General features: G+C 40.5%; 1 long non-coding RNA gene across 1 annotated transcript; it reads right to left on the reverse strand.

Annotated features, from left to right (window-relative positions):
* Positions 1 to 5,270: 5,270 nt before the first annotated feature.
* On the reverse strand, positions 5,271 to 14,614 carry LOC141642725 (uncharacterized). Its single transcript, XR_012543397.1, has 2 exons — positions 8,230 to 14,614; positions 5,271 to 5,455 (listed from the first exon to the last, which is right to left on the reverse strand). It is a non-coding gene; the product is annotated as an uncharacterized LOC141642725 (long non-coding RNA).
* Between the last annotated feature and the right edge of the window lie 5,693 nt (positions 14,615 to 20,307).

Consider the following 20,307-nt stretch of genomic DNA (forward strand, 5'->3'; position numbering starts at 1 on the left):
GATAGGTGACAATTACACAAACACAACAAACGTCAGTTTCATTTAAATAAATAAAGTGTGACACGACTAGAGTGTGTGAACATACAACATGACTATAACATGAGTGAACCACTGTCAAGCAACCTCCTCCACGGTACTGGGAGACGCCCAGACATACCGACAACCACACTGGTACTGTAACACCCCCATCTACCAATGAGCCTTAACAAGACCTTCCCTAACAGATAAGGGCGTTACCATCTCGGTTGCCTGAGGACAGTAATAATCAAATGTCGATAATAGAACGATTATATTATATTACAAGTGATTTAAACCAAACAAAAGATACAACTCCTAATAACTTCTAACTAGGTGAAACTATCTCTGCCATGGCTCGTGATAGACTCGTCCCTCCAAGCACCCAGCTATAATCCATACACCAACCTGCTAAGACTGCTGCTCACCATAGTGGATCACGGCAGACACAACACAAAAAGACAACACAACAAAACCACACAAGGTCAGTAACTGAGGTAACAAGTACAAAAACAGACACAACACAATTACAACAATACATACACACCACCTCCTCTAACCAACCACACATCTCTGACTGCCCGGAGGTCCAGTCTTGCCAGTGGGGGACCGCAGCCGTTCCCACTTAAGCCCCGCTCATCTATCCGAGCGATAACTCATGTTACTTAATGTGCACATCCCCTCTGTGGCAGGTTGCACAGAGGGCGAATCAAGGGCGTGAAGCCACTCCCGCAAGTGACTCCACTCAGCCGAGGACGCACCTCGCGAACCACAGACAAACAATCACAACCAACCACATTATACAGCCACAATGGTCAACCACAACCAATCTACATCAACAACACTGACATTAAACCAACTATACAACAACAATAGACACTCTAGACAACCAACAGTACTGAGTAGGAAAACCTACCTTTAGCAAACCGCAGCGATTTCGCGTCCGATCACAACATAACAATCAACCACCAAAACCACCTATAACAACCATCATAACTATCTATTACTACTACCATAACCATAACTGAAATCAAGGGAGACGATGATGATGATGACACATACCTAAGCAAAGCAATTCGGTGTCAAGACCGCTACCCGACTCAAGCATCCTATCCCTAAGGGGTAACCACTCTCAAAGGCCTCAAGGAGATGAACCATGGTGAAGGAGGAGTGAAATGACGGTATCTAGATTAAGAAGAAAGGTAGAGAAATGATTTGGGTTTCACGATTTACGATTTATAATTCCCCACTGAAAACCCGTTACTCCATCGAGTAACCCACTTATTCGATCGAGTGGCCTCTACTCGATCGAGTAGCCTCCGCTAGATCGAGTAACACGAACTCAAATACTCACAACGTCACAAGGTTTCACTCGTAAGGTTTCCGAAGGTCTAGATAGGCGTCTCAGGTCAGTCAACGTCGGTCAACGGGTCTCTAAAAGGACGGGTATTACAGGTACCGGGACACACCTAGACATATCGATAACCATAAACAGGTACCGGGACACACCCAGACGTACCGGGTCCGGAAGCCAACCGGATCCCCTGCTAGACGTCGTGTCTGAACCGCACGAGTCCCTTCGTAACTCAAGCCATTAATGTGCCCATTCCTCTTGGAGTGGGAAGCTCCAAGAGGTGACTTTATCGCAAGACGGTCTCCCAACCGTCTTACGTCTCCAAAACAACACCATAAATCCTCCAACATATATAATCACACTTGTCACAATATGAAATGTATGACAGTCAATATACCCCATGACATGCCAAACATGCCATGGATACCATTTCCTCAAATATCCCAACTCGTCGAGTCGTCATGACCAACAACATGCAATACGACTCACTCGATGCAATTAAATGACAAAAGACTCATTTTATGAACAAATACGACAATGAAAACTGAGTAGGATAAACCTACCTCGTAGCATATCCGTATAAGTAAACCATCACACAAGCTAGGCCCGTCTCGTAAAACCGTCTCAAAAAACCCATTTCCTAAAATACGATAATAATACAAATACGTATAAATATACCAATCTAATACGTATATAAATACGTATGAATATACTATTCTATTTATACAAATACGACTAAATTAAACCCGTCTTATACACTACCCAAAACCCGACTCAAACTCAACCACCACATCCATTGCCGCCATCGTGGCCACCAGCCACGGTGGGCCACGGCCGGCAGCCACCCCAACCAATAACAACAACAAACGACAACAACAATAACAACCCGCAACAACTACACCTGTCTCCCCCACTGGCCACGCCGGCCACCGTCAACCACCCCCACCGTGTCCCCCGACCACGGCGAGTCCAACGGCAGCAATGATGGCGGCAACAACCACCAACAACACCAATGACGACAGCAACACACACGACCACAACCCTAAAACCTGCGCCCGTACACCCTCTTTTCTACCCCAGATCCTGACCACCACAACCACCCTACCCACCACCCAAGACCACCACTACGACCTCCTCACTCCCCTCGACACAACCATCCCAAGGTTGACCCTAGACATCCCCTATAGGTGGTTCAAAAATACGTCTTAAGACCGTCGCACAACCACAACTATGAACATGTATAAGGTCGGTCAAACCCCCATTTCTCACAGTCAACGATGGTCAAGCAGGTGGTCAACGACGGACTACGGTGGGTCAAGGTCAAGGTCAAGGCGGTAAAATAAAATAATATATGACTAGTGTGAGGCGGTTTACCTTACGATCTCGAGGCGGAGGGCAAAAGACGATCTTTCTCTTCCTTTCTCTCTTTCTCTCTTTTCTCTCTAATATTTGATGGTGGATTTTGGTGGATTGCAAATGGATAAGGTATAAGGGGTATATATAGCCATATAGGTGGGAGTAGTATAATACATGTATCTTATTGTTATTATATTATTCCGTATCAACATAACTCGTATGAATACAATAAAATATTATTATTATTATATAATTATTAAATACGGAGTATTACAATCGACACAGGCTACCCCAGAAATAGGTGACAATTACACACACACAAACGCCAATTTCAATAAATAAAGTGTGACACGACACAAGTGTGTGAATATGCAACATGACTATGATATGAATGACACGCTATCAAACAACCACCACCACGGTACTGGGACACGCCGAGACATACCGACAACCACACTGGTACCGAGACACGCCCAGACATACCAACAACCACAAATAGGTACCGGGACACGCCCAGACGTACCGGGTCTGGAAGTCAACCGGATCCCCTGCCAGAAGTCGTGTCTCAACCACATAAGTCCCTCCAAACTCAAGAGGCGACCCAAGCGTAAGACGGTCTCCCAATCGTCTTACGTCTTCATAACAACAATAACAACAACCTCCAACATATACAATCATCACAATACACAATATGCAATATACCACATGACATAACAAATACGTCACAAATACCACTTCTTCAAATATCCCGACTCCTCGAGTCGCCATAACCAACAACATGAAATACGACCTCACTTAATGCAAATGAATGGCAAAAGACTCATTTAATAAATAAATATAATAGTGAAACTGAGTAGGATAAACCTACCTTTTAGCAAATCTCCATAAGCTACTCGATACACCAAGATCCGCCTCATAAAACCGTCTCACAAAACCGTCACATAAAATCGCTCCTAAACAAGATAATTAAAATACGTATGACTACTAATTGATTATTATTACTAAACTAATTAAACTAAATACAAAACTAACTAAACAAAACCCGTCTCATACAAGGCCAAAGCTCAACCACCCACCACATTGGCCACGGTGGACCACCACCCTACCCCGGCAGCCACCACCTAGGCCGGTTCCTACCGTCACCAACAACCCACGACAATAACAACAACAACCGCAACCCCGCAACACCACCGCACAACACTTATGTACACCACACACTCGCACCACCCAACACTACTTCGGTCACCACCACTCACATCATCGTCGCCCCACCTAGACACGGTGGTCCCCATACACGACCACTGCCATACACGACAACCATAGCCGCAACCACAACAATAACTCGACCACCAAACACCCATTTAATCACTCGCCACCCCCTCTTTACCCCTGATTTGCGCCCCCTACGACCACCTTAACCACCACCCCTGACTACCACTAGGATCACCAGCCACCCACAGCTACCCACGACCCGAGCCACCCCCAAAGCCACCCAAGGTCGGTCATAAATGAGGGGTAAAACCTTGCCCTAAAACCGGTTCACAACAACACAACAACACCCTTAAACGACTCGGTCAAACACCCTAATACACGGTCAACGAAGGTCAAACGGGTGGTCAACCACTAGCTATGGAGGACTGGGTTTCCAGAGGCAACACCAGGGGAGGTATTCTCAGGCAACCGAGTCAGAGCATGGCAAGAAATAAATCGGCAGGGCGTGGCCTAATCAGGGTGGTCAAAGCCACAACAACAACAGTTACTTCAACCGCAACAATGGAGGGGCTTACCAACGACAGAGAGGTAATGCTAATCATAATTCGGCTGCCAAATCTACAGCATCAACAAGCACGATGCATGGTGGAGTTCAAAAGAATAGTGGCAAGTTGTTCATGATGGACAAACAGGCAGCTGAGGAGGATGCGCAAGTCATCACTGGTACTTTTCTTGTTAATAATACGCCGACCTTTGTTGTGACACCCGGCGATAAAGCGGAAAATATAACCAATGTTGTCAGGATCGGGATTCTACTTTGGATCGATGGGGAGGGTAGGATCGAATCGGTAGAATCGGATCGTAGAATCGCAAGATTTTACAAACTCACTAAATATAATTTTTTATTTGGTAAAAACATATAATTGAAAATCAAAACAGTTATTTATTAATATTTATTCATAAAATATTGGTAATTAATGATTTTAGTATTATTGTATGAACAACTTACACGAAATTTGGGTTTTACGGTATCATTATATAAAAATATATATTAATTTTTTTTATTATGGAATCGGATCGTAGGATCGTAAAATCGTAGGATCGTATTATGATCTCATCTCTAGAAATTTTCAAATTAATAGGATCGTAAGATTCTACAACTATAATAGAATCGTAGGATCCAGGATCGATCAAGCATTTTTGGATCGTAAAATCGTAGAATCGTTGGATCGAATCGCGATTCTGACAACAATGAATATAACTAATAAATTAAAGCGGAATTTTATGAGTTTTTAAAAACTTTTAGATTACTAGTTAAACACTAACACGCGGGTGCCAAAATGAAATGAAACAAATACAATAATAGACAAAATTAGGTTATTACAACCCAAGTCTAGAAGGCGGGGAAAAGATATCCCGCGAATAAACATATAAAGGGTTTCTAAACTAACAAACTAAGGTCCAAGGGTTTAGTTCTCGCTAGCCCACACGTCTTCCCCACGTAAGCATCTTCACAACCTGTCATTCATGTAAACATGAACGCATACGGTCGGGGGGAGTAACTCAAGGTTCTCCCAACCACAAAATGTCGAAACACAGATAAACAAGAACATATAAGAACATCGTGAATATAACTATTTGATGCAAGCACTCAGACATGAGACTAACATTCAACATGCGTAGTCAATCATAGATAAGGCATATGATACATCCAACTTTGAAAACCAAACAACATACAATACATGAAATGGGACTACTAACATCACATAATAAGCAAAGCATCCGGCTCAGAGGCTACCTTTAAAGCATGTCCGAAACACAAGTCCTTAAGTACCTTGGCTCAGCGATTACCTTTAAAACATGTCCAAGGCACGACCTCTAAAGTATCTGGCTCAACGGTTACCTTTAAAACATGTCCAAATACTACAAACAAGTGTCCGGCTCAGAGGTTACCTTTAAAACATGTCCGAGACACAACACATAAAGTATCTGGCTCAGCGGTTACCTTTAAAACATGTCCAAATACTACAAACAAGTACCCGACTCGGAGGTTACCTTTAAAACATGTCCGAGGTACAACAAACAAGTATCCGCTCGGCGGTTTACCTTTAAAACATGGCCAAATACAACAAACAAGTGTCCGACTCAGAGGTTACCTTTAAAACATGTTCGAGACACAACAAACAAGTATCTGGCTCAGCGGTTACCTTTAAAACATGGCCAAATACAACAAACAAGTGTCCAACTCAGAGGTTACCTTTAAAACATGTTCGAGACACAACAAACAAGTATCTGGCTCAGCGGTTACCTTTAAAACATGGCCAAATACTACAAACAAGTACAACAAACAAGCATAACAAACAAGCACATAGAACGGGATTATTAATGTCACATTCATACTTATGGCTTGCATCTCACCATAAGTACGGATGGGAACATCACTCCCGACGAATCATATCGCAACTAGAGGGCCAAACAAGCACATAGAACGGGATTATTAATGTCACATTCATACTTATGGCTTGCATCTCACCATAAGTACGGATGGGAACATCACTCCCGACGAATCATATCGCAACTAGAGGGCCTCTGGCTCACCCCTAGTATCCGATAGGACCGTGACTTAGGGCCGGGATGATTAATGTCACATTCATACTTATGGTCTGCATCACCATAAGTACGGATGGGAACATCACTCCCGACGTTCATACCGCAACTAGAGGGCCTCAGGCTCACCCCTAGTATCCGGTAGAACCAAGACTCATACAACCGAACAATACTAGACATTATCAAGGATATGACCCTTTATAAATAACTATTTAAATAATAATAACTCCTACTTGTCTCATATTAATAGATACTCCATTTCCTAATTTAACATGCCGGTTAAATAAAATATAATAAATGATAATAAATAAATTACGTTATATGAAATTACGGAATAAAATGTGACCAAGTCCAAGTGACCCATTTATGAGCCCAATAAACAAATTATGAGGAGTCCAACAATTAAATCACATTAAGCCCAACAAACAAGATATGTTAGACCCAACTTAATACTCATGTAAAAACAAACATATAATCATGTGAAATCCAACAATTTGATCATGTGAGAGAAGTATATATATAGAGAACAATGTTTAACGGATTACGTTATATAAAGCACGAGACGGGAAATTAAACGACTCACATATACCAAATTTGGTGCCGAATACACCCATAGTATGAGTGTGGCCCATTAACCACAAGGCAAGCCCAACAAATATCATATGGTGAGCCCAAAGAATATGGGAAAGTGAGCCCACCATGAAGAACACAACTAGCCCAACAACCATTCACTAGATGAATGATTTTTAAGGCAAAGGAAAGAAGAAGGCAAGGTGATCATACGGCCCAATTTAACACATTACTAAATAATGAGACGAGTACATGAGCATATTTGAGACGGTAATTTAAATAATTACATGACGGGACTTAATAAATATAAATCATGAGAGGGAGGTATGCATATGAACCATGTTTAACGGATTGCGTTTTATAAAACACGAGATGGAAATTAATTATTTAAAATAACCCGAGCCTACGCTACAAGCACCCATAATCACGACTCCAAGAACCAATTTGGGCAGCCCATAACACGACCCAACAACAGCCACTCAACTAGCCAAGTCAGCCACCACCACTGTGTGACACACCACCAAAACCGAGCCATAGAGCAGGCCATCAGACCCGCCAACGTCACGACTCAAAACAGTCCCGAGAAGCACCCATCTATCCATCCTAAAACAGACCCGAAAACATTCCCAATATAGTGTTATACGGACCACCTGCACAAAGCAACTCGAAGCTGTCCTAAAACGCATACAACCCGTCTCCAAGTCTCGACAAGAACTCGTATCAACCCCTGCCCAGAAAACCCGCCCAAAACAGGGCTCACGGACTCCCCCTGTCTCGGTTTCAAGCTGAAATCGACAACCCCCAACAGCTCTCATTTGAGACGGAAATAAAAAGAAATTCTACAGGAATAACACCCTCCTACAAAATCATCTTAACCAAGCTCGACCAACCAAGTAAAACGGTTCATTTCAAGTTTATTTTGAGACGGGCATATAACACGACCCGTCCGCACAGAACAATCAGTAGTCCAAGCTTAAAGACGGAAATGAAACGATGAAATCGAGCATATGAATGAGGAAGAATATAAAGAACTGAACTTTATCACACAAAGACACATAAAACGACACATAAAAACAGAATTTCGACGTTTTTGTCAAGTAACCTATCACCATTACCTTAACTCTTCGAATTCCCAAGTAAAAACGTCCATAACGCGACCTTATCTTCAGTCTTCAACTAAAAAGGAGGAAAAACGAGTAACATGGGTCACAAAACCGAGTTTGTAACAAGATGCCCATTTCGAAAATTCAACAAAATAGGAGCTTTCTTACCTTAAAAGAACGAGGAAGGGACGAGGAAGCTAAAGGTACAAAAATAATGGAGTTTGGTTGAGAGACGAAGACGGGATCTGGAGATGAAGCTTGTGAAAATGGCGATTATGGAGTTTGCTGTTGTTTTGTTTTATTCGAAAAGAAGAAGGAGAATTGCAGGGGGGTGGGGGGTCACGCATGAAAAAAAACAAGAATAATAATAAAGTAATAATAGTTGTACGTAATATATATATAATAATAATATATAAATATATAATAAAGAGATATTTAGGGGTGGAGTGTAAGGGGTAGGTGAGCGTGTTGTCAAATTCTGGTTGGTCCGAATTAAAGTAAGTACACAGTGAAATGTGATGGTCTATAGCTAGACGGAATAATGTCTCGAGTTTATTTTAACTTGAGACGGAACTAATATTATTACTGTCACTATTATTGTCTGACCAAAATATGTATACATTTATTCTTGTATAAATTATGACTCAAAGATATAATTTAATAATACGTATTTTTATAAAAATGAGCTTTTATATAATACGTTTATAAAAATCGTGTTTGACATAAAATTAGTTAAATTGAATAATTCAAAAATATGAAATAAAGTAATCGAACGGTTTAATAAATTTAAAATGTCAAAATGGGAAATTCGCGGGTGTTACATTTGTTTTATTCGATTCGGGGGCTACGCATTCTTTTGTATCTAGGGGACATGATTTAGTAAAAAGGGCTTGAGGGAATATTAGCCTGTAAAAGATAATGTTGTCATACCGTCGGGGGCGTCAGTGTCTTGTGGGAGGTTGTATAGAGAGGTGTCCATGGTAGGGAAGTTAACCTTCCGGGTAATTTGTTTGAGTTTTCTATGGGTGGGTTTGAGGTCATCGTCGGGATGGACTGGTTGGGTAAGTAAAAAGTTAGTGTAGACTGCCATCAGAAAAAGGGGACTTTGAGGGGTCCTAAAGGAACTAGAGTATCCTACCGGGGGTTTGTGGTCAAGCCAAAGTTCAAGGCTATTGCAGCTATAACCTTGAAATCTTACCTGAGAAAGGGGTGTCCTATGTTTCTTTGTCACATTCGGGATAGTCGATTGGAGGAGCTATAGCAACGGAGATACCGGTTGTGGATGAGTTCGTGGATGTTTTTCCAGATGAGATTCCAGGGTTACCGCCAAAAAGGGATGTTGATTTTAGTGTGGAGGTGAAGACGGGAACGAGACCTATATCTAAGGCTCCGTACCGGATGACACCGAAAGAATTGGAAGAGTTGAAGAAACAGCTGAACGATTTGTTATAGAAAGGGTATATTCGGCCTAGTGTATCACCGTGGGGAGCACCATTGTTGTTTGTAAAGAATAAGGATGGTAGTATGAGGTTATGCGTCGACTACAGGGAGTTGAACCATGTCACGGTAAAGAACAGATACCCGTTGCCGCGAATTGATGACTTATTCGATAAGTTAAGCAGAGCTGAGGTGTTTTCCAAGTTCAATTTAAGGTCGGGGTACCATCAGTTGAGAATCCGAGAGGAGGATGTTCCCAAGACAGCTTTTAGATCGCGGTATGGTCACTATGAATATGTGGTGATGCCTTTTGGGTTGACGAACGCACCGGCGGCATTTATGGATTTGATGAATAAGATCTTTAGTCCTTTCTTGGACCAGTTTGTGGTGGTCTTCATTGACGACATTCTAGTATATTCTAAGAGTTAAGAGGACAATGCTAAGCATCTAAGAATGGTATTGCAGAAACTACGCGATAATCAGTTGTATGCCAAGTTATCCAAGTGCGAGTTCTGGTTGGAGAAGGTAGCTTTTCTAGGCCATGTGATTTCAAAGGATGAAGTGTCTGTGGATCAACAATGTCAAACTGGGAAGCACCAAAAATGTATCTGAAATTCGGAGTTTCTTAGGCATGGCTGGTTATTGCAGCAGGTTTGTAAAAGACTTTTCTACCATTGTTAGGCCAATGAAAGCTTTGATGAGGAAAGAGAATCGATTTCGCTGGATGAGAGTTGTGAAGTAGCGTTCCAAACTTTAAAAGAACGTTTACCTACAGCTCCTGTCTTAGCCCTACCTGAGGGAAGTGAAAACTTTGAGGTTTATACCGACGCTTCAAAGAATGGGCTGGGTTGTGTTTTACTGCAGAATGGGAAGGTCATCGCTTATGCATCGAGGCAACTGAAATCTTATGAAGAGAACTACCATACTCATGACTTAGAGTTGGAAGCCGTTGTGTTTGCTGTAAATATTTGGAGACACTAACTCTACGGGGCGACTTTTAAGGTGTTTTCAGACCACAAAAGTTTGAAATATATTTTCACATAAAAGGAGATGAATATGCGTTATAGAAGATGGATGGAGCTGATAGGGGACTATGATATGAAGATAATCTACCATGAGGGAAAGGCTAATGTTGTAGCTGACGCATTGAGCAGGAAGAGTGTGCATTCCTTATCCAATGCCTTGTCTTTAGTACAACTGAAAGATGAAGTGACGAAGATGGGCATACATATGATTCGCAAAGGGGATATCATCGGGGATCTGACAGTGGAACCAGAGTTTTACGATAACTTAAGACAGCTTCAATTGCTTGATCCTAAAATTAAAGAATGGAGAGAAAATATAGGCAATAGCAATATGTCACGATTTTCATTGCATGCAGATAGAAGTGTTCGTTACGATGGTTGATGGTGTGTTCCTGACGATGTAGAGACGAGGAAAACGGTCATGATTGAGGCTCATTGCACTCCTTATTCAGTGCATCCGGATGGTGACAAGTTATACAAAGACTTGAAAAAGACCTTTTGGTGGCCCGGGATGAAGAAAGATGTCGCAGATTTTGTAGCTAGATGCTTGACTTGTCAGAGGGTCAAAGGTAAGCAACGAAGACCGCAGGGTAAGGTTCAGTCACTTTAGGTAGCAGAGTGGAAATGAGAATCTATCTCGATGGATTTCATTGTGGGACTACCAAAGCCTCAGTATGGTAACAACATGATTTGGGTGATTGTGGATCGACTGACCAAGTCACTCATTTCATACCAATGAAAGATATCTGGAGCAAGTTGCACCTGGTAATGGTTACCATAACTTTGAACTTGGCCGTGGAAGGGAGAAGAGCTTTCTGACACTTGGCAGAGTTCATGGAGTAGTTCATGGAGTTGTTGGAGTAATTCTCTGTTGGATGGTAATAACGCAAGATATTCCAACTTGGCAATGATGGGGAATGCTGAGGGCGAACTTATCATTTTCCAGCCATTAGTGATTGTTTAAGCCATGACAGCGCCAAAGAAGGAGGGATTCTCTTGGGAGGAGATGGTGTTTGAACCATTTCATTCTTTCTGAAAGAGTCTTCTTCTAAGGAACGAAGAATGACTTGGAAGTTTTGAGAATCTGATGGTGATTGTTCAGGTATAACTTGAACAGCTAGTTCTTGATTTTGGACTACAACATCACCTACAATCATGGTTGCTACAAGGCCCCTTTGAAGTGCTTTACTTGAACTTGTGATCGTCGGATGTGAGATGACGCCCTTGAAGCAGCATTAAAACTCTGTTCTTGAGGGTCAGTATGAATTTATCCACGGATTCAAGGTAATTTTCTTGAACTAAATTACCCTCTTAAAAGTGGGGGATATGTGTCATTTGATCTGTTGAAGTGACTGGAGCAGAAGGCTAAGGTGCCTTTTCTTTGTTTAAAATGGTCAACGAAGAAGGGGTTATTCGACCCTGATCAACGATCTCTAATACTTGAGTGGTTGGGGCCTGGGAACTATCAGGCGCAAGATTGATAAATTTTTGCTTTTTAGGGCTTTTCATTAAAGTGGAGGGACCACCTCGTTTCCTGATAAGAGGTTTCTCCTCAATGGTTTCATCTGAGTTTTCTAGTTGGAAGGGTTCTTCTTCCTCTGCTTCGACGTTGGTAGGGGTCACTTTCATCCTAGGAGCGAAGGCAGATGAGGGGATGTTGAACTTCCCTGGGGGTCCAAGGTAATGATAAGCTCCTGAATAGTGGGCGCTGGGTGTCTTGGAGAGGCAAAGTTAAGGACTGTCATGATGAGTGCATAAGTTCAAAACCTTTAATCCTGGAGTTTTGACTGCAAGAATGAAATTGTATAAGGACATCTATCGAGAAGAGCGATAGAATTGACCATAAAGACATCGTTACAAGGGATTAAGATTACCTTTGATGCTTTTTTTTGAGCATGTGAGTAGCTTGGATCAAGCTATCGGCTGAACACCATAGTGAGGAAGACCACAATTGGATGTGTGAGGCTGTGGCCGCACCATGTCGATAGCGCTAGCTTTGTGTCACAGATACTGGAATAACACTGGAATAGCACTGTAAAAGAGTTTTTGAACGTCTGCAACGTTCAATTTTACTCTATAATGCCATAAACTATTTATTAACCACAAGAATGGAATTGCAAAAGACTGAACAAGGCCAAATTGGCGTGCGACAAGTTGAGGGTTATACACTTCCGCACCAAAATCAGTAGTTAGGAATGGGGAATACGACAAGTCCCTAGGACACATAAAGTTGTCCCAAATTTCCTGAGTAGGTTCTTCAGGAACCGGGAATTCCATGGTATTCATCCATGGAGGCAGGTACAACTTAAACAAAGAAGTTGGAGAATCAGATAGGCGATGCTCTTGCACATAACATTGGGTAACAGAAAAAAGGGAATTCCTTTGACAAAGAAAAGAGTCAACAATGTCGTCTACGGATTTAGACAAGTTTACATCGGTAGAGTCGATGAAAAATTCAGTAAGACTATAGCGTTTGAGGCTGACAGTGACTTTCCAGATTAGTTTGGAGTCAATAGCGCTATGGTAAGGAAAATAGAGAGTTATCCGCCATAGGGGACCACTTACACCACTATAAACTGGGGTAAGGCAAGGCCTGGTTCCTTGTCATCCTTATGGAATTTAAGAGCGGCCTGGTGGTAGCATCGAAGCATTATGTAGATTGAGCCTAACACCAAAGGCGCCGGAGATTGGCCCGGTGCATGATTGACTTTCAGCTGCAAGTGGAATGAATCCACTAACGCGTCCATCGCTCTTGGACATCAAGAGCCTGAAGAATACATAAGCAAGAAATATGACATCCTCGAACTCAACTACGAGTTATTTTTGAATTTTTTTCATGATTTCCGAGAAACCTTTCTTGGGCGCAGCAATGCGTTGATCCCATAACTCAAACGCTCCTTTGCAGAGACGCTTGCCTTCATCTGAGAGGTCAGTCTTGTCCAAAGAAATGAAATTTCTGGCAGGGCTAATTGGTGATATACTAATCAGGTAACTAATGTCAGCCAAAGTAATGGTCATGGTGCCATGCCGTAGAAAGAAATAGTTTAGCACTGGATCCCATAATGACAGGAGTACCGAACATATGGTACTATCAAAGGGAAGAATGTTATAATGCACTAGACGGATGAATGGGTCGATTCAATTTTCTATCCATTTATCATGGAACATGGATTGGCGTTTATACCTAGCGCTGATTCCAGAGTTTTTTTTTCTTTGCCATTACACCATCCTCTGATTGGGTTGAAGACTCCAACCCAATTAATTTGAAGGGTCTGGGTAGAAGACAAGTGGACGGGTATCAGAAGTATCTGGATAGTGAGAGGTCAGGCTTTGGTGGACTTCGAGTAAGAGTTTTATCGCCGCCGACATACCGGAGTGGTTGGATTAAGGGGCCTAAGGTGGCGTCAGGAAATTCCCCATCATTAGGTTTGAGATCGAGGACTAACCCTTGGGGTGGTAAATTGCATTATGTGTATTTGAAATCTAATTTGAAGGGTCTGGGTAGAAGACAAGTGGACGGGTATCAGAAGTATCTGGATAGTGAGAGGTCAGGCTTTGGTGGACTTCGAGTAAGAGTTTTATCGCCGCCGACATACCGGAGTGGTTGGATTAAGGGGCCTAAGGTGGCGTCAGGAAATTCCCCATCATTAGGTTTGAGATCGAGGACTAACCCTTGGGGTGGTAAATTGCATTATGTGTATTTGAAATCAAATAGATTACAAGGAGAACTTTTCCTTGCAAAGAGTTGTAACAAATTGGTCCAATTACGGCGGCAGACGAAGAAGATGCCACGATAATTTTTGAGAATCCCCCTTACACTAAAATAATAAGAGATCTCCCAAATTTTCCCGCCTAAATGAATTTGGCTATAATTGAGCTTTCATTATATCATAACTGTAATTGGGCTTTTATTATATCATATCTGTAATTGGGCTTTCATTATATTATATCTACAACTGTATTATACCCAACCTTCTCTTTTCCACTAATTAATGTAAAACATTAATAACAATAAATTTTACAATTAAATTTCAAATTGAGTTAAATATCAGTTGAATAATTGTTATTTTCTTTAATATTCCTATCTAAATAACAGCGCATTCGTATGAGATCTATACTAGTTTTTATAATAATAAGAAAGTTTTGAAAAAGTGTTTTGAGAATTTTCTTGTGGAATAAGAAATTCTAGAAGACGTTTTTACTATAAAGTAAAGGGTGTTTAATAAGAGAATCCAAGAAAACCTAATGCGTATTACGAAGAGATGTCTCTTGGATTACCGTGTTTTTTAAGCGGTGCGGTGAAGGACACGTGTGAAAAGTTTATACGAATCGTGCCTAACAATAATTAGGGTGAAGCGAGGTGTTTTCTTAATCTTGCCTATTTAAAGGTGGTTATTTTTCTCATTTAGTGAATTATCCCAAGTAATTCTTTCAAAACGGAATATTAGACTCTTAAGAGTCGTTTGGTTCACCATTGGAAGATAGAATTCCTGGGAAGATCAAATTCATATGAACTTGAAAATCCTGTGAATTGTATAAATGCTGTTTGGTTGGATGTGGGAACTTCAATTCATGTGAGAATTTCCACTTACCGGGGGGGTAGGTAAGTGACTTCCTACAACATGTAGGAATTGGAGTTCCATAGGAAGTTCCATTTGCCATGAATTGGGCAACCAAACAAGACTTCATTTAGCTACTTCCCATTATTTTTCATTTCCCATGAATTTAAAAGGCAACCAAACAACCCCAAAATAAAGAAATTGTTTTTTATACTAAAAGTTTCCTTTAGAACTCTTTTTCTGAAAAAGAAAAAGTTTTTCTTTTCAAATGGCGCAAATCCTATGGTATGCCAACGATTGTTTCTTGACCCGAACTAGCCCTTTATTGGCGCTAGTCGGTTTTTAGACCAAGGAAGCGGTAGATCATTTTTACCATGACCAGAGAGTCTTTGCTATTGGGCGTCTTGTGACTCTTAAGGAGTCTTCTTTTTACCGTTAACTGTCTAAAAGAGCAGCAGGAGGAACGAGTGGGAAACCGGTGCATCCGCTTTGTGACAATGTTGGTTTGTTGCTGGCAATAATTGGATTAGTTGACCCTCGGACAAAGGGGAATATGATCATGGTATGCAGAGCATGGGCTATGAGGTTGATAGTGTCCGGAAACAAGAATTCTTGTAGGCCAGGGAGGTTTGCGCTTGCTCATTTAGAAACCCTTAGATAGGGGTTGGTGCAAACCCTAGAGGGTTTATGGGTGACTATTTACAGGGATCACATTCCCATTCCATGAAAATTTCAGAAGGGGAAAAAGTTATTGCTCCTCCCTCTGATGGCCCCTCCACCAAACTATGACTCAAATAATGTCAATCCTGCGGATTTCCTGGATGATGGAGATACCGATTATAGTGATAAAGAGGATAAAGAAGGTTATCTTGAGGCTTTGGTGGGTTTGCATGTCATTCAGTTTGACCTAGGTGATCAGGAGGCAGCATCGCCTTAAAGTTGTTTAGAACAACTGTTAATTATCTTTTCCTTTTTGGAGGAAAATAATGAGAACGTATTCTCGTTGTGTTTTGTAGATTTTATGTGACAAAGTATATTTTGTCACATTTTATTTTATGTTTTATGCAGCAGTTATAAGTCGTTGCATTATGTAAATGATGAAATATTAGGAAATGATAATAATAAGTTATCAGTTTCATTGATCGCTTCGCGTTCTTTAAAATGGAGGTTTTATACTCAGATATAATTCTAGTAGTCTTCTTCCAAACAAATCTGATTAAAGTTCACAGGATACTCTTGAATCAATACTCTTGAATCAATAAAGGGTTGAGAATGGTGAATGAAATGATCAAGCGCTAAACAAATAAGAAAATAATTTGGATCAGCGCTGCATGTCTAAAAAATCTTTTGTATAAGAAGGCAAAATTTGGAAATAATATGTGGAAATTATTGTTTCCATTTGCCCAATTGCGTGTCTCTTCGACTATGGCGAGACAGTTGGGGAATTGATTTGACCTATTGGTGAACGTGGCAAACTGGACATGTAAATCGCCGCCTATGGGTAATGATTATTCTTTAAAATTGTGAAAGGGTTATAATTATTTACCTTCTCATAGTTAATTTATGGAAACAAGACGTTTCTTATTTTCTTTTTATATTTAAAAGGGACATTCCTTTTCGCCATATTTCCTATTTAAAATATAAAAGTTTGTGGGAAATCCTAAAATGTCTCCCTCTTTTCATAAAAGACGAGGTTTGTGTCAATGAGGGTTGACATTGAAACACAATGTCAATATCATGATGGAATTAAGGTCGCGGATAAGGCCGAATTTGCCAGACTTTATGAAAGAAAAGCTACCGTTTCTCATGGTTTCGCTTCGTGCCGAGTTGAGAGAACCAATGCATGAACCTGGCTTGGATGAGGTTTTAGGGCAAAGGAAGTTCATGAAAGGGGTCTTTAGAAGGCTTCCACTTCAATCAAAATGGGCGGTAATCAAAACTGCCGGTGTTGGGCATGGCTATTTGCTTTTGATCCTGACAGACCATAGGTTGATTTGGCATATGAGTCGAGTTTAACTTACGAACCACCCTACCCAGGCATTGAAGAAGAGAATCATGAGGAATGGAGTAGAGATAATCGTGAATTGCACTTGTCTGTATTTCTCAAATTTTGAAGAGAGAACACTCTTGCACGAAGAGTTCCGAGATAAGGCTCAGCAGGAGATAGTGAATCGTCTCCAATTATATATAATTGATAGTTCTGATGAAGATGATAATGAAGTGCGGCAATAGATTTCAGAAGATTGGTCAACTTCAGAAAGCCAAGAACTATAAAACCCTAGCGCTGAGGGACATTTTTGGGAATTAATTAATATAACCCGGGCGGAATAAATGCGTCTATGAAATAAATTCCTTCATTTAATGTAATAATTGAGAATTATTTATTGTTCCAAAGGTTTTTCGGAAAACGAATTACTCGAAGGAATCGAGAAAAACGGGATGTGAAGAGGTGGAGCAGTTGTTCACATTTCAAACGTTATAAACGGTTGCGTTTTTCAGAGTATTATAAATATGATACTTTCTGAGTGAGAGATTCATCTTTCTTTGTCTCTCTCAGTATTAACCGATAAAAAAAACTATGGCAAATCCTTCAAAAAAAGCGTGTAAGAGATCTGTTTGACGGGATAGTCCAAGGCTTTGCTAGAATGATGAAGGGTCAAATCCTTTATTCATGTTAGGGTCTAATGAATCTATGATGATTCTGCAGATTTTTCCTTAACTGGGATGGAAGAATCTGATGGTTTGCTCTGGAGTTTGTAGAGCATGGTATTAGTGGATAAAGCACTGGGATTTTTGGCATAATAAGCCTAAGGTAAGGCGCATAGCCTGAGAGGTTTTCAGCGTCCAAAGTTTTTATTTTGATTAAAATCTTCGGACGCTGGGGGAGGGGGGGGGGGGGGTTGTTGGCGCCTAATTTAGTTAAGGTACTTAATTTATTATTTTAAGGATATGTGGGCCTGAAAACTAAGGCATGAAGTTATTGGGTCTAAATGGTGTTGATCCAAGTTGAAGACAAACGGAGTCCAAGAAGTCCAAGTGGAGGAACGATGGGCTAAGGGGCATGATAAGCGCCCATGTGAAGCTTCAAGAAGACTCGACAGTTTATCAACTGCCTCCCACTAAGGAGTAGTTTCCAAGGAATCAGGTGATGCCTATATATAAGGAGGCATTTCATTCAAGCAAACAACAACTACAGCTTAGTCTATTTTTAGATTAGTCTCTTAGGCGTAGCGTAGATTAGCATTAGCAGTAGAAGTAGCATGGCGAGCCCATCCGATCATGGAGGTAATCAGCCATTTATCCTTTAGTTTGTAATTTAGCATCCACAAGTACTCTTGTGAGGCCTCTAGTTGATGTTGTGTTATTGGAATCTTCTTGATATATAAGTATCGTTGAGAATTCATGTGTTTAAGTTTGAGAATTATATCATTTATTGTTGAGACGTTGTTTATTAGATTACGCATCTACAACCGTGGCTCAAACCCTTGCATTGGCGTAGGTTAACAAGTAGGCTAATGTAAACTACTATTCTTCACCGTCATTGAAATTAAGATTTGTGCAAGAGTGATTTGTACGTAGTGGTTGTCCTAGCTAATTTTATGTGAGATACATCGCTTCACTGTAAATTAGCCACAAACAAAATCTACAAATTGGGGGACCGCGCACCTTGGCACGTGGTCCAACAACTAATTATTGTTGAAACATTAAGGTTGGCTATTTTGAGAATACATTAACAAAGATTGGATTATTTTTGTCAAATAAAAAACCTCCGATTTATAGATTTGGGGAAGAAAAAATGGTTTAAGCATATTTTATTTTTATTTTTTTTCTTAAATACCAACTTCAATTTCATCACGTTCTTCCCACTTTTCAATATATGTGAAGAGAATTTTGAAACTTAGGAAGAACATAAGAATTACGTAGATTAACGTTAGCATCTTAATATATAGCAAACCCTAAACTTCCATAAAACGAGTTTCTCAACAACAGACCTTACCGACATTTATGGTTTTATTTGAAGGGTTTGAGTAAGCTTTAATTGTGTCTGGTTCCTTTCAAGGGTTATGCTTGGATTAACTTGTTCCACCCTCAATTTTACTCTTTATGCCTGCTTTATTTGATTTTCCGGTTTTTTTTTTTGTTTTCAGCTATTATTTCTGGGTTTTTGAGTTTCTGCTGAATTAATTTATAGGTTTTGATTTCAGTTGAATTGATTTCTGGGTTTCAGAAAAAAAAAAAAAAAAATTGGACTAAGCTGAAATACTTTTTGAGTTATTGATTTTGATCTAAACAATTTCTGGTTATTCAAAATTTGCGATTTGTCGTATGTCACTATATATCGTCTGTCAATTCGCTTTATCCTTTTCGTTTGGTAATTGGTACCTTGTCCAAGCGCCTGTTGTCTTGAAGGGATTTGAGTATTGTGCTCGGTTGCTTGTCTTTTAGGTGGTTAAGACTTTGTCTCCCGGGGGCTTGCCTGTAGCCACTCATTTTATTTTGTAAGCAGCGAGTCTTCCTTGTTTTTTTCTTCTTATGTGAGGCAGCTTAGTTTCTCAGAGTTTGTCGGTGCTGTGGTTTGAGGTGGTGTCTTTTCACTATGTTTATCCTTGGTCGAGTGTTTGGCGGAGGTGGCTTGGTTGGGTTGGTGTTGTGTGGGTGGATGGTTGTAGTAGTATTTCCTCTTTATTTGGCATTTTTTTCTTCTTTTTTGCCTTCTATTCACCTGGTTTGGTTTAAGTTTTCTGGTTTGTTTGTTTCGAGTTTACATTAGTTGTTAAGCTATGACGTCCTTTCCAACCATTTCTTCCATTTCTGGTGCCGACTTTCTTGAATACTTCCTTTTTATTTATGGTAGTGAGAAGTTGTCGGACGAGGAAGTTGAATTTGTGAAGGTTCTTACCCACTTAGATTATTCAACTTTTTCTCAAATTCAAGCCCTTAAAGATTTCGGTAATAACCTGTTTCGACAACATCAGTTTGATTAGGCGGGTGATTGTTATGATAAGGCATGTCGTTTACTGAGTTCATCTGTCAAAGTCAAAATCGAGCTTGATTTAAACTCAACCTTA

Source organism: Silene latifolia, chromosome 2 (genome assembly GCF_048544455.1).
Source record: "Silene latifolia isolate original U9 population chromosome 2, ASM4854445v1, whole genome shotgun sequence".
In the NCBI taxonomy this organism is placed as follows: domain Eukaryota; kingdom Viridiplantae; phylum Streptophyta; class Magnoliopsida; order Caryophyllales; family Caryophyllaceae; genus Silene; species Silene latifolia.